We start from the raw sequence: 24,732 nt of genomic DNA on the forward strand, positions 1-24,732 counted from the left end.
AAGTTCACCTGGCTGGATGTCTATTCCATACCTGGAAAAGACAACTATTGGCAGTCAGCTACTACTGGCCAGGTGGATTAGACAGTGAAACTCAGTTCTCCATCAAGGTAGCAATTCCTGGCAATCAGGAAATTTTCTTTGGAAAGTGCCATTGCTTAACCATCCTAATGAGACTTGGTTAATAACCATAGCAACATTTGCTATCCAAGCAAGCGGTTGGCTACAAATGGCAGTGCTCTTGGGTTTCTTATATTTTTGGGGTCCGATGCAGAATACCTACTGGTGACTGTTCTTTAAATAACCTTTCGTAAGGATAGACATTTTTTTTTTCAGCATTTCTGACACAAGTTTCCCCACAGATCTACACACGGGCAGTGCAGCCCTTCTTGTTCTGTGGACCTGTGAGATCCTTCATTGGGAATAGCAGTGGCACGATGTGTGTGAACCTAACCAAGGTTTTCAAGATGAACACGTGAAGGAGTTAACACCCATTGAACTTCCCCCAACATCCTGGGCACCGTGCCAATGTGTTCACATACTTTCTCTTACTTAATCTTTACAACAGTCCTGTAAGGTAAGGCATTGACTACCAGCTATATTTTAGAGAGAGACCAAGGTTCAAAGAGCTAGTGCCCCGAATCACACAACCAGAAAGAGTGGACAGATAGAAACATGAACTCTATATCATAGTTTGTGGATCATGGGGGACCACCAAATTCCTGACCCCCATTTATTCTGTATTAGGGCAAGTGCATATGATCCCTCCAACATCAAGATCATACACTGGGCACCATCAGAAGCTCTTCACTGGATGTCAGTACAATGCCCACCTCATCTAGAAAGTGACTAAAAGTCTGAGTGAAGGGCTCAGAGTGTTTTCTAGGACTTTAAGAACAATCTTCCCAGGTATCCAGGGCCTCACGAACTATAGGGAATACACATGTAGTCTCTCAGTGAAACCCGCAAGCACATTCCACATGGGCAGAAGTTAAGCTGGAGGAAGCTGTGGCCCAGACCAGGTGACAGGGAGCCCCCCCGGCCCCACAACCCCTGCACTGTCTGAGGTGGTGTGGACGGACACCATCCTCCTCCTATCTGGGCTCCTCTCTGAGGAGCCACAGCCAGAGTGACCACAGTCACAACAGATGCTGTAGACATAGCAGCTTGACATTGGAAGGGCCTCTGCAGAGGATATTGGTTTCTCTTCCTTTCCCACCCTGCTGTGAAATGAGAATAAGGATTCTAACATTTCAGGATGATGATGATGAAGATGTGAACACTGTTGTATAAAAGCCCGTGTCCCAGATCCTGGCACACAGAGAGACCTGGATTAACGTGGGCTGAAATATTAGCTGACTATCCTCAGATTGGTTCTAGAAGGTTGGAAGGAGACTGCTCTGGCATCTCTTCTGTGGAGCCTCATCTGTCATCAGATATGCCTCACTGGTAGGGGCAGAGGAGGCCGCAGGAAGGCGAGCAAGGATGGAGAATGAGTAGGTAAGTCCCCTTGGGGATGCCTGTCGCCTCTCACTTACTCCTGGGTACGGTGGTTTGCAGGGCAGCCTGGGAGGACAAACAGCATCGCTCCAGGCCTGGTGAGAGTTTCACCCTGGTCTTGAGAGGGCCGGGCTGTGACGGAGCCCCAGGAAGCAGGGCCGCTGCGCTCCCTGGGTAATGGCTGCATTTAAACACTATCTGGCTTTTCACAGCCAGCTGACTGATAAAAAGGATCTTGACAGGGAACCCACCCCAGCAGCGGGTAGTTAATGGCACTTTCGGCTGAGCTCATTGCTGGCACGAGACGCAGAGGATCATAAACCAGAGCTCTAACCTCAAGATGGATTCGATTTTCCAGATACGGATGGTGGTTTCTAAGCCTTGAGCAACGTCGATGCGTTCTGTTTCCAGGACAAGTTCTGTTCTGTGTGGTGCTTCCCTGTTTGCAGAGCAGGCTCCTCCACACGAAGGCCCTGGCCCTCCTGGCAGCCCTGCAAGGTAGAGGGGCTTGTAGAGATTATCGCCCTCTGGCCTCCAGGAGGGCACTGGGGCTCAGAGAGGGTCAGAGGTGTGCCCGAGCTCGCACAGCTGGCCCTGACCCCCTGCTTTACGACCCCTCGACGAGAATTTCTGTCCCTTATGATTTCGTTTGTAGAGCGGGATTCCAGGAGGTTTTCTCACCTTTAATCAGTACTTTGGGGCCCAGTAATCTAAAATGAGGAAATGGAGGCTTTAGAGAGATTATGTTCCCTGTCCCAAATCACACAGCTAGTAAATGGCAGAGCCAGGATTCAGATCTGACTGCTGCCTCCCTAACTGGCCTGCCAGGGTTTCTCAAGCAAGAATGGACTGGTGCTTCATCGTTGGGGAGCCCGGGGTTACACCGTTTCAAACATCTTGCGTTTTTTGCCTTGACGGTGATCTTTAAAATCATCTCATTTTACCCATTCACATTTCAAACGACTTTAACCAATCTTAGTGACCACTTGAAAAGGAAGCATTTCTTTTGAGTATATAGAATAAGACCCGCGTTGCTCAGTTTGCAGATCTCAAAGGGGAGAGAGTGTGTCCCACGTCTGAGGGCATTTTCTTCGGGTTCTACGAGGAGGTTTATTGCCCCCTCCACGTACAAACATTTCTATGTTACACGAGCTTCAGGTACTGTGCACTGTGAGGCCCAGCCTCCTGGTCCAGTTGTGGGAACATTTCCTCTTTCTCTCTTTGGAGTATGTGATCATCACCATCGTTTTGCAGATCGGGACTCTGAAGAGAGGTTTAGATTTGTACCCAAGGCCACAGACCTAGGCACCAACAGAGTTTACCTCCAGTCTGACACTAAATCCATCCAGGCTACTTCTTTCCTTAGAAAAATGAAAAAAAAAATATAGTTTTCTAAAAGCCAGAGGATGACTAAAAGGATTTAATTTCTCTCTAAAAGATTTACAGGGGCACAGATTCTAGGTGGGTGGGATTGGAAATGAGGAGTGTTACAAACTTCCTGTTGGGCAGTAGTGGTCCTCCCAGTGGGAGAACAGAAAGGTGTTGATCCTACCAGCCCTGGCCGTCCACCTGTCCCAAAGCACAACCACCTCCGTCTCCAGGATCCTACAGGTGATGAATCCTGAATTCCACCGCGCTGTTCACAGTTCTGCAGCCAAGTACTCCGCTTGACTTCAGCTTTAAGCAGAGGATTGCAAATGTTTGCATCCACTTTCTTATCTGAACTGGTTCTCCCACGTCTCCTACATGTGGTTTTCATATGGCTTTTATGAATGCCTGAAGTCTGTTCCAGCTTGTTCTAATGTTGCAGTGTTTTAACTGCCATAACACAGTGGTATCCACAGATAAATCAACTAGATATGCTGAAAAAATTACGGGCAAGATTCCTGTTCTCTTCACCCGGCCTAATTCGTCCACAAGAAGAATCTGCCTTGGGAGTTGCAGGGAGAAGAGATCTGTGGGCTACGGAGGAGAAAAATAAGCCAGTCCGATGATCCTATTATTCCTAAACTTCTGGACTGTTTTCACTTACAATCGATGACAATTTTCTCTAGAGTTGCCCGTTCTCTGAACCTCGTGATTCCTCCTTTTGGAGTGTTTGTTGCTTCTCATCTTTGGCCCCCTGTTCTTTCTCTCTCTGTGACTTTATTTGCTTAATGGGACTTGCTGCTGTGAATCATGGTAGTTCAGGTTGCCGACTCATAATATTTTTGTATCACTAAGGATGTCCTTGTCCAGACCTCAAGTTCACTCCTCTCACTTCCCGAAAGGAGAAAGTTCCCGAACGATTGTTAGAGCACACAGCACAAAGGCCTCCCTCCCTCCAACATTCCAGCATCTAGTGCTTCCCTCTGCTCGCACTCAGCATCTCATTTCCAGTGTGATGTGGAGAGGTGGGGAACATTTGCTTTGGGGAAATAGGCTCTGTAATCCTTGGTCCCTGAAGTGATTTTCAATAGGAAATCTGAATTCCTGCTTCATGTAAAATGAGTCTCAGATGCTGAGAAATGAGTATTTGAGAATAATTTACGATTTGCTTTCCATAAATCAGTGCTATTTTGCCTACAAATCATTTTGAGAACTGTATATGGCTTTATAAAAAATGAGTCCGGGCAGAGAAGACTGATTGGGAAGTGAGCTTTATATGTTGATTCCTGGTCCTGTCACCAATTAGTTATGTGACTTTGGCACGGTGCCCCAAGCTTTTGAGTTTCATGGGGGTTGTAAAATTATTAAATTACATTCTTCAACAATTAATCTATTAGTTCACCAAACATTTATTGCCTGCCATCTCCCTGCCCGTCACCATGCTGGCCCCTTCCACCTCTTGCATGCTATCAGAACCGGATTCCGTGATTGGCTCTGTTCTTAGAGGATGGACTCGAGAGAAAGGAGCTACCATTCAACATTTATTAGGAGTCAGAGAATTTTATTTGATCTTTGCACTAACTCTGCAAAGCGGTAGCTCCATTCTATAGATGAGGAGCCGAGGCCCAAGGAGGCTGAGTGGAGCATGCAAGGTTGTGTTTCTTGTAAGCAGCAGAGTCTGGGCTGGGACTCAGGTCCAGCTGGCCATTTCTCTGAGACTCACTGACTCCCCGAGACAACTAAACCTCTATGTCTGTTCTTAGTATTTTCAAGTGTTTCAAGAAACTTAGGGCACAGCTTTGTTTTCAGGTAAAAATGTGGAGATTCAGTTGCTTCCTGTCATTGGCTTTGCTAATTTTGTCTTAGCATGGCAGGCAGATTCCCTCACATGCCCGAAAGTGGAGCTGCACTGGGGCACCTGGGTGGCTCAGCAGTTGAGCATCTGCCTTTGACTCAGGGCATGATCCCAGGGTTCTGGGATCGAATCCTACATTGGGCTCCCAGCGAAGAGCCTGCTTCTCCCTCTGCCTATGCCTCTGCCTCTCTCATGAATAAACAAATAAAATCTTTAAAAAAAAAAAGGAAAGAAAAAGGAAGTGGAGCTGCAAGCAGTCCTGCCCATGGGCAGAGGGAGAAGCCCATGGGCCCCCGGAGAGAGGGGCGTAGACCCTTGATAGAAGGGATCTGATGTTTAGAATCCATCAGTTTCTGCTCTGCCTTCGACATACAGATAGCCTAGTAGAAGTATAGAGTTCACAGCTAGAAAATACAAGAAAGGGAACCATTTCACAAGTCAGAAGGTGGGTCCCAAGGAAGAAAGTGAGCTCTGGGCTAGGCTGGTACTGAAGCTCCGTACTGCCTGGATTCTTCCTATTTTTGTTTCTGTAGGAGACAATGGCAAATTAATAGCTTACAGTTCCAAAGGGAAAGCTTTTAAAATGGTGGACTTCAGATGACAAAATATGGATCAATCAGTTTAAGTACAACAATCGGAAATCACTCTAGTTATTTTAAGCAGGATAGGATTGAATATAAACAACCGAGTGCTTACAAAATAGCTATAAAGGCCGAAGGAGGGTTCTAGGCAAGGTCTCTTGGATGACTTCCAAGCAACACAGAACTGACCCAACAAGGGAGCTCCTGCTTCGAGGGGTGCCACTGAGGCTAAGTGCACCTTGAGGGAGAGCCACCACCACAGCGGGGGACAGGACAACGACTGCCCGAAGCTGTAGTCCAGGAATCAGCAGGTCATATCCAGAAGCTGGCACTGCCACCACTCCTTGGCACTACTTGCCTGGACCCCGGAGAATACACACTGCAACCTGCTGCAAGAAAATCCCAACTTTCCTAAGCATGAGTGACAACCAGAAGGCAGAGAAATGACCTCCCCTTCCCTTTTTTTTTCTTTCAAATCCTATGAATGCATCTAACTGGCTTTCCAACCTCTTCAACTATAAGGAGGGTAAAATGGAAGTTGAAAAGTCAATCCAAATATCTACCACAGAGGGGTGAGTACCTCTTCAAAGAGGTCCTCTTCCAGCACTACTTGACACTCCAAGGATAGAAGAACTTCCTTCCAAAAAAGCGAAGCGAAGCAAAATGAAACCTTTTAGACATTCAATGTTTATTCCTTTGAGAATAGAAGCCATCTCAATAATGAAGGCACTCCTGCTCGGTATTTATGTTCTTTTTGTTCCTCTCAGGAAAGGCCAAGCCAACTGAGCCCAACCCTGGGCCCAGGGCCTCCCACACCCAGCCAGTGGGGAATTAATACCACTCTAAGCCAGTGGGGAGCTTTCTCATCAAAGAAAGCTGAATCTCAGGGGAAAAGTGGTGTCCCTGTCCCCTTGCTAGAACAATAGATGGCAAGTGTAAGTTTAGTTTCATTTACAACAGACTCAGCACTAGCCCTGTCCCAGGCCTGGAGATACTCTGAAGTGTGAGAGACAGAGCATTAAAATCAATGCTATGTGGGGATGAGTCCAGGAGAGTGAAGGCGTACATACAGCTGAACCTGGAGACTGAGGCCAACTTGATAACACCTCTCCGTATAGCCAATCTGCTCTAGTTGCCCACAGGGGCCCCACATAACACAGGAATAGATTTTTCCTGGTACAGGGGCACCTGGGTGGCTCAGTCAAAAGCGTTTGCCTTCAGCTCAGATCATGATCCCAGGGTCGAGCTCCCCGCTCAATGGGGAGCCTGCTTCTCCCTCTCCCTCTGTCTACCTCTCCCCCTGCTTGTGTTTTCTCTCTCTCTGTCAAATAAATAAATAAAATTTTTGAAAAGAATTTTTTTTCTTGGTAAGAATGGTTCTCAAGATCAAGGCTCTCTGTCTGATAACTCCTTGGGGGTAGTCAGCTTTTGAAATGGCTCCTCGGTATCCTCACCGGCTGGCATCCATGCCTGTATAAACTCCTATCCAGACGTATTGAGTCACTTCTAACAAATAGAATATGGCAAACCTGAAGGGATGCCACATCTGAGACTAGGTTACAGTCCCAAATGTGACATGTGCTAAGGTTGAGAAACCCCAGGCTAAACCTTGGTCTTCCTTCCCTCCATATGCCTTGGTTCCCCAGAAGCCCCCAGATTCTGACTTTCCTACCTCCAGCTACTTCTAGTGGACCATCTATACCAACCAGCACATCCAACCCCAAACCACACGTATCACCCCCATGAGACATCCTCTTCCATCAGTGATCTCCAATGTCACCTGTTACTGATGGCAGCACGTTCAGCCTCTTACCCTCCTCCCTGTCTCCCAAACTTCATCTCTCCAGGGAGCTGAGGGGCACAAGGTGCCAGTGGAGTCGGCCAGAGCTCAAGAGTCAGCCCACCCAAAGCAGGCCCTTTCGCAAAGGCCTGCGTGTGGGCTCAACTCAGAACCTCTGACACCATCTCTCAACTCAAGCCCATTAAAAACTATGCTGACAGGTTCACGCGAGGACAAATGCACTTTCCAGAAGAACACTGTGTAGCCAGGCTTCATGGAGACACCAGGAAGACATATTAAAATGCAAGTAAAAAATAAAAGGAAATACACAAAAGCATTCAAAACAACTTTTCCTGTTGGGGAAGAGCAGAACCATCATTGTTACTTTGTCATTTCCTTTTATTTCTTCTGGAAGTATCAACTCTGAGGATTTCTGTAGACGACCACATCCCTGGTGGACACAGACAGCAGCTCCGTAGGAAGTTGCCTGAGGGGAGGAAGGGAGTTGATGACCACCCCCCAGCCCTGGAGGGGTTGGAAGTGCTGGAAGGGGCGAGGAGGGAAGTGCTGGGAAACCCTGTCATTACCTGGAGCTAGGTACTGAGAAAGCTTCCCCAACCTTTTTTTTTTTTTTAATTATTATTATTATTATTATTATTATTATTATTATTATTTTATTGGAGTTCAATTTGCCAACATTTAGCATAACACCCAGTGCTCATTCCGTCAAGTACTCCCTTCAGTGCCCGTCACCCAGTCACCCCCACCCCCTGCCCACCTCCCCTTCCACTACCCCTTGTTCGTTTCCCAGAGTTAGGTGTCTCTCATGTTTTGTCACCCTCACTGATATTTTCACTCATTTCCCCCAAGCTTTTTAGTGAGCTGGAGTCTCCTTTGTGTTTTCCTTCTTGGGAGTAAGTGAGACACACACCGTATTTGGGAAAGGTCTAATCTGTGGTCACTTCCTGTTTTTCCCTGTGTGAAGTCTGCACTTCCCCTTAGGCACCTTACCCGTCCCACTGTCCCAGCTCGGGACCCAGGAAGTGGACCTTAGAGGAGGTCCCATTTGACAGCATACTCTGTACTGATACAGAGGGTCAGTCCTGAATCCATGTTGCTTTCCCAGCTTTGGGAAGACACAGAGGCCAGTGGAAGGTTCTTGTCACCTTTGTTTTGTTAATTCATTCATTCATTCATTCATTCATTCATTCAACAAACATGGAAAGTCTAACCTATTGCAGACTCCATGCTAGATAACAGAACCGTAGAGCAGGCTCAGACATAACATATAACCCCCGAAAGTTCATGGTCTTTGGGATGGGGTGGAGGTGTGGATAAGGAGGGGTGGACTAGGGACAGTGACAGTACATAGGACAGAGCAGGGAGGTCAGAGATGGCCTCTGGGAGCAGGTGACACATGAATGGAGAGACAGGGCTCAGTTCCGCTCTTTGCCTGTTCTTCTAGAGCACGAGGGAAACAGTTATGGCATAATTGCATTCTGACCATGTCTATCATAAATACACATACAGGCTCAACTGTACTCTTTTTTTAAAAAAAAGATTGAATATATTTTAGGGCGTTTTTAGATTTACAACAAAACTCAGAGGAAGGTACAGACATTCTCAGATATACTCTTAAACCAAGCCATCTGCATCCTGGGAATTTACAGCATAAATAAACTGCTAATACATAATGGCATGAATATAGATTTTTTTTTTTTTTGGCAGCATGGCTTATACAGACAAAAAAAAAAAAAAACCTGGAAAATAAGAGAATTACTGAGTAACTGACCAAACATCATTCTTATGGGATATTTTGCAGCTATTTAAGGAGGAAAAAAAAAAAAGAAGAATGAATACAGCCCTACAAGATGACAGAGGATTTGTCCATGAGCTATTATTGAATAAGAAAAGCAAGATAAGCAAAGTGTATGTACTATGGTTTTTTTGGTAAAACGATAAGTCTCATGTATGATGTATATGACTATATAGATATCTAGAGAATTCTGTCGGCAGAGAAATCTTTGGAAGAGCACACAGCAGACTGTGCTGGATATTTTCTGCTTACCTCCCAGACCCCCACAGCCTAACCTGTATGGGCTGTGTCTCTGGTCACAGCCAAGAGACACTTGGGCTTCTGGCTGATTTGGCAAATCGGAGGTACCAGCAAAGGGTAAGAAAAAAGGAGGACTATTGAGGTCAAAGTATAGTGCCCTGGCTCTGTTCCTGCCAGTGGTGGTGGCTGCAGGTAGGTGCCATCACTTTACTGAAGACCACAGCCCCTAGGGAGGGGGGTTGTTCCATACGACCGTTCTCTTTGTCTTCTAATCTTTTTACCTTTGACTCTTAGAGCCTAGAAGCCTCTCTGTTCTTGCTTCACCATCTCTTGCTGGTTCTTCTCAACCCTGCTTGCACCTTTAAAATTGTCCCTTTATTAAAATCCCCTTGAATACTCAGTATGAGGTTCCCATCTGCTTCCTGCAAAGACCCTGACTCACATGGTAGTTAACATGGCATGTCTGAGGGGGGCTGCAGAAGGAGGGAGGGGCACCTGGGTGGCTCAGTGGTTGAGCGTCTGCATTGGGCTCAGATCATGATCCCGGGGTCTTGGGGTTGAGTTCCACATCAGGCTCCTCATGGGGAGCCTGCTTCTCCCTCTGCCTGTGTCTCTGCCTCTGTGTGTCTCTCGTGAATAAATAAGTAAAATCTTAAAAAAATAAAATTAAAAAAAAAAGAAGTGATGGAGGGAGAGGAGAGGAAGAGGGGGTAACTTATGCATATGTGTGAGTATATATGGAAGGAAATTAAATAAAATAAAAAGGAGAGAATTAAAGAAAAAAACCCCACTCCCCCATCCCCACTTCTTTACAGCAGTGGTGCTATGAGGAGCCTGGCTCTCTGCTCCCTCCTTTTTGCCCTGCGTGCCCTTCCCCAAGCTCAGAGCAGGATGCTCCATGGCCTCCTCTTCCTTGCTGTCAGCGCAGCTGAGTGGCAAGAAGGGTCACTGTGAATGTACATGGGATGGGGGCCCGAGACCCAGACCTGGTGATGGGGGACCCTCCTTGGGTGCTCCAGCCACAGCAGGGCATTCAGGCATTCAACACGTTTCTCCCACAGGCTTTATTCATCCTGGCGATTCTTGGTCCTTCAAGGGCAGTTCATATCCCTCCTCCTCTGAGAGTTTTCTCCAGACCTCCTCCTCCCATTCTACAGGCAGTTCATCACTCTTTTCTGCCATCTCCTCCCTTTTCTGTGCATCTGTTGCCATCTCTTGCCACTGTAGGTCGTTGTTTGGACTGTGTCAGGCACTCAGTGGATCTCTCGGAAGGAGCTCTTGTGTGTAAGTCCCTCCTGTAACTCTAGTTCGGCCCATGGCCCAACACCCAGGAATGCTCCCTGATGGTGCATTGGATTGAATTGATTGATTTATTGATCGACTATAGAGATTTCCCAGTGGCCTGGATCGCTGAGCTGAATCCACTTTGTCATCTTACATATGAAGACTTCTGAACACAGAGAGAAGTAATTGGCCTGAAGTCTCGGAGCAAGCAGTAGCAGAGCCGTCTGGAGTCCCTAGTCCAGTGTCTGTTTTGAGGGCATGCATGGCCTCATCTTGGTCTGAAGCTTCTCCTCTTCTGATTCATCTCTGAGCCTCAGGGTGCCCTGGCTGGAGATGCATGTGGCTAGGAGTGCTTCTTTCTCTTGCCATCTTGAGCCCTACGTGGCTTCTCATTTGGCTCAAACTTGTTCCTCTGTGCCTGACAATCTCCACTCTCAGATAACTGCTTGTCACCAGCCCTACGGAGAGAAGCATATCTCCTGGGCCTTGACATGTTATACTTTCCAGAAACCTCAAGCGAAGCATGTGAGGTTGACAGTCCTGTTTTATTTCAGGAGAGAGAGCTATGCACTCTGCATGAATAACCAGAAAAAAAAATGCTTATTCATCTTATTCAGGGCTCCAGAAAATTTATATTGTTTCTAACCCAAGGCTTGTTGCAAGTATCTCCCTAAAGAGATGATGGCCCTGGTGATTTATGGCCCAAAGCTGACTGCCATCCAAAAGGATTATTAGACACTCTGGTCCTGAAGTAAGTTTGTGTCACACACACAGGCACATATTCTCTCTCTCTCTCCCTTTCTCTCAATAAAACCTAGACACAAGCTCCTATTAGGTTGCAGACTTTCTGGAGCCCAGGATGCCAGCGTGGCATTAGGATTCATCTCTGTCACTTAGGAAGACGGTCATCATGTTCTACCCTCTGAACAAGAGTCATTCTGGGCTGTACTTTGAACATCGTAAAGAACTGTACGAATGTGAGCTATGAAGGTTGAGACGGTTGTCGGTTGTCGAGGTAGTTTGGAAGGGAAATTCTCTTATCGCAGCTGAGTAATTTGGGGGAGGACATTTTGACTTCAAACACCCAGATGATTATCTCAGCTCTCCAACTCCTGTGCTTGGTGTTGACACAACTTTTGAAATCTGGAAAGGAATCCTGCCGTGAGCATGACATTGGAAACTTCTTTTTCCTCATGTGACTTTTTGCAGTATTTTTTAGTAATCCTTCAGACTCTCCAGACTGGCCTTTTCACGATGAGTTCTCAGGTTGGCTGGCGGCAAAACCCACCTCCAATTTCTTGGCCGTGCTTCTTGTTGACCCAACTCTGCTCCTCTTTACCTGAAGGGAGAGTGAGCATAGGTATGCAGTATCTTTAAACACATAGGGTGGTGCCCACTTTTATTTACTATCTGGAAAAGACAGTTATCTGCTGGGCAGTGTGACAAAATTGCATTGTGATTTCTCGTGCTCCAAAGCGGAAGGGGGAATACAATCCCTCCTCAAGAACTCTTTGGTTTGGCAGTTGGGGTTGTTTGAGTTGCGATAAAGGCTAATATTTATCCAGCCAGCTTCCCAAATCTGACCTGCTACTTGGAATCTGCACAGTGGTGACCAAGTGTTAGTCATCTCAGAGCCCTGCTTGCTATCACAGCCAAGAACCCAGACTGGTACCAAATACTGGGATATTATCCTTCTGGGACTGGCTTGTAAACACATGTGGCAGGGCCTGGTGCTGAGGTTCCAGTTTAATTCGTTCTAGTTTGTAGAAAGACTATGCACAAAATAATGAAGCCTAGGAGTTGACTGGGGGTTTAAAGACCAACTAATGGTCTGAAAATAATGTAGATGAAGAATCAGAGGCCCAGAGAAGATGAATGACTTTTGTGGATTACTTGGCTCGTCAGGTGCAGAGTCATAACTAGGGTTGTCTTGACTCGAGTTGCCATTTATTGAGCTACAAGTACATGCCCAGCATTGGAGGAAACAGCAGATGTTCACATATGCTGCATGGGTGAAGTGATCTTACATACTCTTTCCGCAGATGATCTTACACAGGTAAATGCCTGAGGAAATGGCCCGCGAGGTCAGGCATTTGGCATCACACTTTGGCATTTGCTTTAGGGAAAGGAGTATGTGAGAAGATAAGTGAGTGCCAGGGTGGTCGAGGACAGCATGGACTCGGCTGGGAGGATGTGAATGCACGGCTTCCTCCCCATTGGCTGCCACTGCCCCTTCAGAAACTAAGGGCCTTAAGATAGTCTTTTGAGCATTTGGGAGAGACTTGGGTTTGTTCTGGGGCAGCAAGAAGAGCACTGAGCTTTGAGTCAGAGACCCTGGGTTCCAGTTCCAATCTCCTTCACCAAGGAAGGTAAAACTCATACTATCCTATCTTAGAGATGGAAAAATGGATAATAAGTAGGAAAGGAAAATTTTAAATGCAGAAATAGTGTATGCCTGTGAGAAGTTAACTAATTTTGTTAGTCATCCACGAATTCTTACTCACTTGCTTTTGTGGCCGGTTTGGCCGAACTCTGGCAAGATTGATGGTTCAGGAAACTACGACAGAGAAGAGCTAATTGCCCCAAACCAGGTCTACAACCTTGACCGCAGTGGTGTAGTTCTACTGACACTGCGAAATTTCCCCACTTGTGGGGAGGCCTACTTAGCTGCTCCAGCTTGAATTTCCAAGTTGGCCAGTACAAAGAGAACAGTACTTAGAGTCAGAGAAACAGGGTTTAAGATCTCGAGTCTGACATCTACAGATAACTAATTTGGGGCAATGTCCTAGTTTGTTGGAGCATCAACTTGCAGATCTGTGAAACATATCACATACAGCCAATTCATATGGCTATTGTGAGGATTGTTCATGAGTAGCCTCCCCATGCACGTGGGCAAACTGGAATCTGATATTTAGGTCACATTCTGTGTGATGTTTTTGTGACAAAATGACACTTTTGTGTTAGGTCATCTCAGTGTACCAGTGACCCCAGAGAAAGGAAGCACAGGAGGGAGTGCATCCGTGTCATTGTGAAGCTAATTAATTGCAGCAATAAGAACTTTTGTAATTCCAAGGATGAAACATCTGGTGACTGTTGCAGGGATAATTACTAGCCCTTATAATTGCAGGTATTCCTGGACATGACATTTCCTGGTACTCTGGAATTCTCCCAAAGTGGTGATGGTTGGGACATCTTTTGTACATTTGTATTTCATGGGATACTTTAATGTAGCAAAGCATTTCACAATGATATGTTGTTTCTTCCTCCCACACGAGAACCCTGGTAAAATGTCCCTTTCCTTCATGGCTCCTATGTTCCCTTGACTGACTGCTCAGGGTTGTACATGAATGGTCTTCAATGTGGGAGGCAGTATAATTCTGTCTACAGTTAGTGTGGTTCCATCCATATGTGGTTCCATCTGGTTCGTGGGGGTTATTTCATTGACACAGTAGCTTAGATTTTGCTGTAGAACAGTGAAAATTATATTCATAATAAAAATTTACGGATCATAAAGAAGGATTGCACTTCACTGAGGGCTCTGAGTTCTTACCTTCCTATGGAAGGAGAGAGAATCAGGAACATAGAGCCATGGGATTCTCTAGTTATCCTGGATCAGCTCGGCATAGCCTATGTTTGGTGCAAGAGGTTCTGGGGAATCACTGCTGATCAAGACACGAGATGAGATGGTCCAAAATGGGGAGGGGACTGGTGAAAGGTGAAAAGAGCATGGCATTGAGGGACCCAGGTATCTCAGGTAGGGATATCCAGGTAGGGAATAAAGGGAAGACAATGAGAGAGATGAAGAACAGGAAATAAGATCTAAAGAGGATTTTGTTCTTATTTATTGGATTCTTCCCATTTTGTGTATTGATTTGAGATAACCTAGAGTACAGATCTGTATGAATTCTTAAGGCTTTTAGAGTTCAAAGCTGTTACTGAATACCGTTCCATGTAGAAATTGGTCCATGTAAGGGTACAACCCATAGGAGAGTAGTTTGCAGTTTTGAAGTCTTAAGGGAGAGTTCCCCAATTTCCCCTCCCTCTTGTCCCCCACATGTGAGATGTATAGCTTTCCTTGCAGTCCTCTTGGAGGCAACGGTGGCCATGCCAACTTCTAGCTCACCATCACAATGGGGGTGTAGACATCTGAGGGTCTAGCTTTGTAGATTTCTGTTAGAACCCTTACAACCTTAAGCTTGTCTCCAGGTTTCTACCAGTCTCTCTGAGGATCCACCTTTATTCAGTCCCTCATATGAATATTCTTTTATTTCTTAATAGCTCATGTATTGGAAGTTTTAGCCAGAGCTGTTGGCAAGGAGAACAAATAAAAGCCATCCACATTGGAAAGAAGGAAGTAAAATAATCTCTGTTCTAAACAACAGAGGGAAAATAGACTGGAAAAAAAATGAGGAGCAGCTCTGGGACTTGTGAGTCTATAACAAAAGATCTAACATTCATGTCATTGGAGTTCTGAGAGGAGAAGAGAACTGTCAGCACAAAGCCCTACACCCTGTGAAAATCTCCACCAACTAACGTGATACAGTTGACATTTGGAGCACACTCAACACAACAACAGCAGAATACACATTCCTTTCAAGAGCCCACAAAACATATACAGAATATATTCTGGGTTATAAAACAAACTTCTGAAAAATGAGAATAGAAATCATATGGAATATGTGCTCTTACCACAATGGAATCAAAGTAGAAATTAAAGACAGATAAGAGAAAAATCTGCAAATACTGGCAAACTAAACCACACACTTCTAGATAATCCATGGGTCAAAGAAGAAAGGACTCTCAAGGGAAATTTGGGGGAGAAAAAAAACAAACCAAATGAACAAAATACACATTGAACTGAATGGAAATGCAACTTATCAAAATTTGTGGGGCATGGCTAAAACAGTGTGAAATGGAAATTTATAGTATAAATTAGAAAATAGGAAAAGACTCAAATTAATCATCTAAGCTCCCACCTCAAGAACCTAAGTCAGGGGCAGGGGGAGTGGGAAAGCAAAATAAATCCAAAGTAAAGCATAAGGAATTACATAAGTTGCATAAATCAGTGAAATTGAAAACAGAAAAATTATAGAGAAAATAAATGAAACAAAGAGCTAGTTCTTTGGAAAGATCAATAAAATTGACAAACTTTTAGCAAGATTGGCAAAATGGAAAAAGAGAGACAGAAAGGAGAAGATCCGAATGATCAATATTGGGAATAAAACAGTGGTAATATTACTGACTTTGAAAATAACCAGAAAAGAGTAAAGGAAAACTGTGAGCTCTACACATACTTCTGACAACTTGGATGAAATGGACCAATTATTTGAAAAATACTAAGGACCACAATTCACTCAGTAGGAAGTAATTTTAGCACCTTTATAACTATTGAGGAAATTGAATTTGTCATTGAAAAACTAAAAAAGAAAAAAAAAATAACACCTCTAGGCCTAAATGGCTTCATTAAAGAACTTTACCAAACATCTAAAGAATTAACACCAGTTGTACACAGTATCTTCCAGAAAACAGAAAAGGAAGGAACACTTTTCAGTTCGTTTTATAAAATATACATACTGCTAGAAGTTTTAGCCAGCACCATAGAGCAAAGACAAAACAAAACAAAATCCCCCAAACCAAAAACCCAAAGAAACAAAGAAAGGAAAAGTAGTGGTGGAGGAATAAAAAGCATACACACAGGCTACACGGATTGCTAATCACAAATAAATTCCTGGTAGGAATGTAAATGGCACAGACACTCTGAAAAACTATTTGGCAGTTTCTTAAAAAAATCTAATATGCCAATCCCATATAATCCAGCGCTCCTGGGCAATTTTCCCAGAGAAATGTAGACTTACATTCACACAAAAACCTGTAGATGAATGTTTATGGCAGCTTTCTTCATAATAGCTCTAAACTGGAAACAACCCAGCTGTCCTTCAACAGGTGAGTGGTTAGACAAAGTGTGGGATCTCTCTACCATGGAACGCGACCCAGCAATAAAAAGACATGAGTTCTGGTTTGTGAAACAATGGGCAGGAGTCTCCAGAGCGTCCTACAGAGCGAGAAAACCCATTCCCAAAGGTCACGCGCTGTTTCATTCCACTTATCTAACATTTTCTCAACAACAAAATGACAGAAATGGAGAGCAGATAGTGCTCGGCAGGGGCTGAGGAGTGGCTGGGGGCAGGAAGGATCCTTCTGGTGGTCCAAGTGGTCTGTGTCTTGACTGTGCCTGTGTCCACATCCCAGTTGTGACACTGGACTGTGTATGGTTTTTTCCAGATTTTCAATGGGGGAAAACCGGGTGAAAGGGAGGCTGGAGATCTCTCTGTGTTACTTCTTACAACTCCTAAGAATCATTTAAAAAAGAAAAAAAGAAGAAAAGTTCCAGATCAATTAGGATACGTCAGTTGGTGCCATAAAAAGGCCTGACAGCTGCTGCTTGACAACAAATACGCAGACTGATCTGACTGCCAGCAGATGTCATTTGTGCGGCCTGTTTGGTAATTATACCTCCTGGGTTCCATAGTAATTACAGTGGAACTCACACTATAGTTCCCGTGCCGGAAATCACCACATTCCCTTAGTAATTACTCAGGGCCAAACACCTTTGGCAGTGGAGGGTTTACAATTGATAGCTGACAAACTGTCCAGAAATAAAGAACTCAGCTCAATTTGGAGGAAGGATTGGGCAGCGGCCCGCACCCCTACCAGCCTCCCCTGACCATTAGCGAGATATCTGGGAAAAGTGTGAAGAATGTTCTAACCATAAGTGTGTAACTTGTTTTCGATAAGAATGGACCCGAGATAGTGCTTAATTTTCCCATTTATTGCAACAACAACAAAAATTAACTCAAGAGGGACCTGATGGCAATTCCTTGGCGTCTAGGCGTTGTCTTGTCTCACTTGTCTCCCCAAGTGGAATCTTGGCAGGGACCCTTAGCAGCATTCTTTGGGAGCAAGGCGCTGCTCACTTGTGTTGACTGTTCACTAAGTTCTGGAAACTCGTGGACTTTGTTCCCCCCAAAGGCTCGCCACACGGTGATGTCCATTTTCAGAAGAAAGATGTGAGGTTCCAGGAGAGTAAAGCAACCTCCTTGAGGTCATGAGTGGACTTCATGAGAGCTGAAATTTGAACTCATCCACAAAATTCCATCTGTCTTTCTCTTGGTTTCTTTTCTTTTCTTTTCTTTTCTTTTCTTTTCTTTTCTTTTCTTTTCTTTTCTTTTCTTTTCTTTTCTTTTCTTTTTTTCTTCTTTTTTTGCCCCATAGCAGCAGGTGGTTCCTGCAACTTCTCCAAGATGCTGATTCCAGAGCTTAGGCCACAAGCAGGGGCAGGAAGTGGAGAAAGGCCGGGCCCCATATTGTGGAAAGAACATTGGATCTCCATCCCTGAATCCTGGATTATCCCACTGCCTCCAGCTGAGAGGCTTTGCATAAAGCCTTGCACTTTCTGTGAGCCTGGGTGTCTTCATTTGTGAAATAGTTACGGTAACAAATTATATAACAAGGGAAAAGGATGTAGCACAGGGCTGGTCCTGTAGTTCAGTGGGGATGGATATTGTAGCTGGAAGAAATTCCTTGAGCCTAGGACAGGACAGAGCAGACTTTCTGGCTCTAGCTCATCACCAGCCCCTGGTTCACAGCAGATACTGGCTTCTTGGGGATGCACTCTGGATGCACTCTGGGTTCTTGGGAGGCACAAGAACCTCCCCACTTCCTCTTTGGAGGCTGCGTTTGCAGGGCCTCACTGACTTCTCTAAAGTCTTGCCCACCCGTGTGCTACAAAGGGAATCTTACTGACTCTAATGTTCCCCGCTCCAGAAGCCTTCCAGAGCTGGGGTCCACCAGCCATGTGCTCTCGCCTCTCTCAAGCCAAGCTCACGGGGCCATCATTGTCATTGCCAGGTGCCTGTCTCCCCGTTGGAAAGCCAATGCCTGGGGAGCAGTGTCCTGCTTCTGTGCTGTGTCTTAGAACTAAATTAATAAACGGTGAGTGCATACAGGCCTCCAGGACTCTTCACCTCAGAATGCCCAACGCTCAGTCCTCACCGTCCAGGCAGTGTTTGATGTCAGAGGGAGATGGGGCTCTCTGCGTGCGTATGAGAGAGAGAGAGAGAGAGAGAGAGAGAGAGAGAGAGAGAGAAGAGATGGTTCCAGCCGTAGGCATTTTGTGTTGAGCAAACAGGAACATTTCCAGCAGAGCCGATGCTATCTTCTCACACCCGTTAATTTTCATACTGGGCATCAGGTGTGCATAAGGGACCTTTCACAGGAGAGACTTGAAGCCCTCTGGCTCCTGGGCTCACCCCCATGCTCCCATGTTGATTAGCATCTCTGTTATTTCCTTCCCCAGAAGTAGAATCACAGCATGGCTCCTGGCTTGGGCTCTTTGAGACGGTTGGCGGGGACCCACAACAATGGCAAAGCACGCCTCATCAGGCACTTCCAGACTTTTCTGATGTCATAGAAGACAGAGGCCAGGCTGCTTGCAGTTGTTGCTGGGGACCGTGGAACCGGGAGAGTTGAGGATGGGAGAGGCAGCCTCCATCTCCTCCTTTTTTCCTCTCTTCCTCCCTGAGCAAACACTGGGTTTTGAATCCTGGCTCTGCCACTCTCCAGCTGTTGGCCCTGTGCATAGAAGGCTGATCTTGAGTTTCTGAAGCTTTAAAATGGGGATTATAGGAGTCATTTTTACAGGGGTGGGGAGAAGCTTTATTCATCAACTCCGCAGGGCTCTGTGGACTGCCTGCTACATGCCAGGCGCTGCTCCAAGGGATAGGAATACATCAGGGAATAAATCAAACAAAAATTTCTGCCTTCATGGTTTTTACATTCTAGAAAAGGGAGACAGGCAATGAACAAGGTGATGGGTGATGTTGGCAGAAAGTATGTCAGCAGGGATGCTTAGTGCTGGGAGGAGGGGTGCGCAGCATCAGATCAAGTGCTCCGTGACAGGAGGGCTCACTGACATGCATGGGGCCAAGCCTGGGGGATGTAAGGAGATGAGCCGGTTGGATACCTGCGGAAAGGCATTCCAGGCAGAAGGAATAGCAAGGGCAAAGCCCTGGCTCTGGAGGGGCGCCTAATTTGTGAAGCTTCAAGGAGGCTTCCAAATGCCCATGGACGTACAATTATCTAACCAAAAAGAAAAAACATTTTTTGTAAGTTCATTTTGGGAAAAATCAGATCAGTGGAGGTACCCAGCTTTCTGCAGTAAGAGAGACCGAGGAAAGGCAGCCAGGGGAGAGAGGAGAGGTGTGGGGTCGAGGAGGTAGGGCCAGAATGCGTAAGGGTACTGTGAGTAGAAGACAGAACTGATCTGACTTGAGGTTTTTTTGTTGTTGTTGTTAAGATTTTATTCTATTTATTCATGGGAGACACAGAGAGAGGGGCAGAGACACAGGCAGAGGGAGAAGCAGGCTCCATGCAGGGAGCCTGATGCAGGACTCGATCCCGGGACCCCAGGATCACTCCCTGAGCCAAAGGCAGACGCCCAACCATTGAGCCACCCAGGTGCCCCTGACTTGAGTTTTAAGAAGGCTCTTCTGACGGCAGCATTGAAGGAGGCTGTAGGGGCGATGGGTGGGTGAGCAAGGAGGCCACTCAGCCGGGGGAGTTGCACACCGCAGTGTCGAGAACGGCCACCAGGCAGGTGGTGGCATATCAGTAAATGTTTTCTATTCCAGTGTCAACAAGAGACCTCTCTGAGCCTCAACCACGGTTTCCCCCAGGCCGGGCAAACCTGATGCGCTCTCCAGGTGGCGGTCCCCCGTGCATGTGGGGCAAGGAGGTAAAGTAAAGCCACGATTTCTGGAGTAAGACAAGTCTGTACTCAAACCTTGGCTCCATACCCTTCTCTCTGACCTTGGGAAAATTCTTTCATATCTCTCTGAGCCATAGAGTCTCCTCACTGGCAAACTGAACAATAACAGTCCCCTCCGTGGAAGTTATTGCCAGCACTTATTATAATGACACATAAAAAATGTCTGGCAATTGTGTGCACTCAAAAATGCTAGCTCCATTCACCATCTCTCATGCTCATTCATGCTGGACTTATTTATAGTCTATATTTCTCTAAATGATGCTTATTTCTTTTAAGTATTTTCTGATTCAGAGCCCTACTGAAATAAAAAAGGCTTTAATGTTTACTGAACTTTCATGTTTAATAAAATAGTCTCTTTCATTTTAAAAGGACAAATGTTGGAGGCATGTACTAATCATTCTTGGCCAAATGCCTGTGGGAAGCTTGTTTGTTCAGATTATAAGGCTGACCCAGCACCTGAGTGTTGGGCACATATTAGGTGCTCAATAAATGTTTGTTGAATGAATGTGCGAGGCTATAATCAAGGACCCACCACTCATGGAGCTGATGGCATCTGATCCTAATGAGAGGCAAAAAGGAAGCTAAGGGATAATTATAACAATGATATTTTATATTCCAGAAGTTCTCAGTGCATTAACTAGGTTGATTCTTACAGTTTTAAATTTTGGTTTTTGAAAATGCATTTTTTTTTAAATTATACAATTTTATGCCCTCAGGAGAGCACTGTATTTGGAGTCTAAAACTCTGGGCTGCCATTTAGGATTCTCTCTCAGTGAGTGCTTGCTGTGTGGCCTTAGACATGTGACCTATAGTGCCCAGAAAAATTGTAATTAAAACAGACTTGACCTTACATGACAGTGAAACTGAGAATATCCGAGAAAGACCTTTATGGATCCCAACCATAGTACAGTGCACGAGAAAGGCGGGGGGATCTTTGGCTCACAGACCATCCTTTCCTTTTTTACTGTTTAGCACTGAAGTGAAGAGTGTGTAACTTTGGGCAAAATATTTCTTTATTATAAGTCACTTGCTTCATTTGGTGGTTTCAGATTCTGAGAGCCAAACACGCTTGTCATAATAAGACCAGGGATGCACAGACGTAGAACCCAAAAGCTCTCTTTTCCCACCCGCCTTCCCCATCCCTGCCCAGACAGCCAAGGCCAACAAACCAACGTGAATCCTTCCAACAGTTTCTCTTTTTTCATTCATACATCATCAGTTATAAAGATACCTACTACATAAGGCTCTATTCTGTGCTTGCAACAGAAACATTCTATGCTTATTAGTCTGCAGGTATAAACATAAATGTATACCCCTATATGCAGCTAAGAGGTTTGTTTCATTGGTCAACACACATAGGATCATATTGTAGACACTGATCTGTACCTGACTTTTCTCTCTCACGTGACCTCTAGAAAATTCCCTTCCTAAGTCACTGGGTATGATCTGAATTTATTCTTTGTAATGACTATTCGTTCATGGCTAAGAGAAACCATAATTTACTCAGCCATTTCCCTGTTGATGAGTATTCTTAACTTCTAGTTGCAAGGCAAATTACTTCTGTTCTCTAAGCCATATCTTTGAAAAAGTGAGGGTTACTAATAGAACCCGTTAGATAAGTCTATTGCAAGACTTATCTTATTATATATAGTCTATTGCAAGACTTATATCTTATTAAATAAGAATATGAATATGTAACAGGAGAATTCCTGGTACACTCCAAATGCTCAATAAATACTAGTTAATATTATTATATCCCATGAAATGCTTTACTGAAGTGGGCAATCTCTCTCTCTCTCTCTCTTTAAAATTTTAGATTTAAACAAGCAACAACCTTGATATTTCGGCTCTCTTAGACTTCTCGTATCCAATTACAGGTTTCTTTCTTCTTCCGTTCTCCTTATCCTTTTTTTTTTTTTTTTCCTGGCTGATGGGCCTGGATCCTTATCCTTTTAATGAAACTCCATGAAGGTCTTTCTCTGTGGCTAATTTAATCACCCTTCTTCCCCATTATATTGGCTTTTCCCTGGGGCATGGCAAATCTTCAGCTCAAAACTTTCTTTTTGTCCTTATTGGGCAAAACTTCTTGGGGGCAGGAAGAGGCTTCTTGGGCAAGATAGAGGAGAGGCCTGCCTTCCTAGTTGGAGGAAATATTGTTCACAATCCAAAAGGGCATGCTACTCTGGGAGGCAAGTTCAATTCAGTACGTGGGGCAGGAGGGCTAAGCGCGCTCAGGTGTGATGCTTCATGAGGAGCATAATTGGAAGAGCACTTGAAACAGGCAATTACAATATCCGTTGGGAGGTTTCTGGTCCCTAACATGTGGCAACCAGAAGCTCAGTCACCACTGGGGCTCTTTGGAATGAGTCTAGCCTTGGGAGTAAGTGTCTGGCATGAGCTGAGTAGATTGGATGGATCCACACAGCAGGTTACACTCTGAGGCAACAGCAAAAATAGCATGCTTGGCAGGGAAACTGAGGCAGAAACTCAGTCATACAGACTGAGCTAGTGTACAAGGGATGAGGCACAGAACCAGGAGGCAGTGGGCATGGAAGTCCATGACTTTCCCCAGAGTTCTCTGAAGCTGGATCCAAGACTCTCCATGTTCTGGGCTGGGCTCAGAGACAGAGGGCACAGGTCACTCTAGCTGGGTGGGTCTGGAAAAAGAGGAAATGGTGCCACTGTCTTAACCAAACATTCCACATGGCTCTCTGTCGCCAGGCTACACCTTCCAGACAGGTGAGCAAATAACAATACCCAGAGTGACACTTACTGTCATAGATGTAAGTGCAAGGGATTATGGGAGCCCAGGGCAGAGTTTATACCAGACCTTCAGCAAATGTTTGTGGATTGACTATTAAGTGCAGCCACTGTGCTTTGATAACAAATAGGAGAGAGGCCTCTGCTTTTTTCTTGGAAGAGTCAGGAAGTCTTCCAGAATAGCTGGGGTTGAGTAGGTCTCAGGATAAAGGAGAAGGAAAGGCAATTTAGTGCAGAGGGAGCTGTGTCCATGGGTAAGGAGATAAAAAGGAGTGTGTGTGTTTAGAAAAAGCCCAAAGATTGATGTGGCTGGATCACAGCATGAGTGAGACCAAGGGGAAGCAGGAGATAGAGAAATCAGTAAAGTCCTAACTTAAAAGGCTTTAATTGGCATGCTACATGAGTGGGATGCTTAAAGCAAAGCAAATAGAGAATCAAGAGAAGACGAGAAAGTCAATGACATTGCCAAATATATCAAGCATGTCTTTCTGAGAAACTGTGTACAAGACAGAGACGTACCGAATTATTTTCCCATTGTGTTGTGGTGCGATGTTTCCATCTTTATGACTACTTGAATAATTTGGGCTCCTAATGCTTTAGCCTTTCATGTCTTGGTCCTTGCCACTCTCAAATATTAACAAAATATCAGAGCGGCCATCATTTAACATAAGAAGGCTTGCCAATGAGGCCATCAGAAATGGAAGAAAGTACTGAGTGTTAGAAAGATACAGCATATGCAATCAGGAGAGTTGTGGGGCCCCTGGGGGCTCCTGGGCTCCTGAAAGATCTAGCACATTGTCTGGTTATTTATGCCCTGTGGTAAACGAGTTCCTTATGGGGGCAGGAGAAAACTAAAGATACCTGCCAGGGAATCAGGAGACTAGAGTTATTATCTTGGTTTAAATAGCCCTAGAGTAATGGGGGAGTTGGACCCCAGGCATTAAGAGACACATCCTGGGGAAGTTCACTGAATCCCAGAGGTTTCTGGAAAAATGTGTGAAGAGTTCCCCCATTTTCTAAACAGAAGTGGTATGTGGAATACCATGACACGATGAGTAATCAGGGGATGTCTGCTGCCACCTGTGGAGATGGTGGGCCAGGAGGTGATGTCGCAAGCCACTCGTCAGCGTTCGCTCTGCACAACACGTAATGCAGCTACTTAACGGAAAAGACCTGCTGGTTCTTTTACATGCTAAGCTCATGCAGCTTTCATCTTCACTTTGTCACGTTGGATTGTTTATTTCTATCTGCTTTTAAAAGTAGTACTCCCTCACTTCTTAAAAAGAACAAAGCAAAATGGAAAATCATCCAAATAAAAATAGACAGGAAATTTTTCTTATGCCCTCCAGAGACAGCCATTGTTGACATTTTGCTATAGTTTCTTCTTGCATTTTTTTCGATACAATTTTCATATAGCTGAGTTTATAACATTTCCATAAGCAACAAGAAGGCATCGAAAGAGAGCCGGTTCTGTACAAGATTAAAATGTAGTAACAGCATGACTTTTAAAAATTATGAAAACCTGAGAATCAGGATAACAGTCGTGTCTAATCTAATAAAAATCAATGGAGACAATAACACTTGGTTTCCTTTTTTTATTGGCAGAGACTAAGATTTATTTAGCCCTCATTGTCCCAGGCTGAGAAATAAAATCCCATGAAATAGGTATTGTTGTTATCATTTTCCAGGTGTGGCTCAGTGACATTAAGTGACCGATGGAAATCA

At 45.0% G+C, this 24,732-nt stretch overlaps 2 long non-coding RNA genes across 5 annotated transcripts in view; both read left to right on the forward strand.

The window, feature by feature from the left end:
* The first annotated feature begins 237 nt into the window (after positions 1–237).
* LOC140640995 (uncharacterized) lies at positions 238–8,954 on the forward strand. Its single transcript, XR_012037567.1, has 3 exons — positions 238–574; positions 1,255–1,497; positions 8,904–8,954. It is a non-coding gene; the product is annotated as an uncharacterized lncRNA (long non-coding RNA).
* A 9,948-nt stretch (positions 8,955–18,902) lies between these two features.
* The window catches only part of LOC140641829 (uncharacterized), a 54,536-nt gene continuing 48,706 nt past the window's right edge, over positions 18,903–24,732 (forward strand). For all 4 annotated transcript variants that reach the window (XR_012038425.1, XR_012038424.1, XR_012038426.1 and 1 more), the window contains exons 1-2: positions 18,903–19,585; positions 20,111–20,214. This is a non-coding gene — a long non-coding RNA (uncharacterized lncRNA). The remainder of the gene's footprint in view (positions 19,586–20,110; positions 20,215–24,732) is intronic.

The sequence above is a fragment of the Canis lupus genome, chromosome 10, assembly GCF_048164855.1.
Source record: "Canis lupus baileyi chromosome 10, mCanLup2.hap1, whole genome shotgun sequence".
NCBI classification, from domain to species: Eukaryota; Metazoa; Chordata; class Mammalia; order Carnivora; family Canidae; genus Canis; species Canis lupus.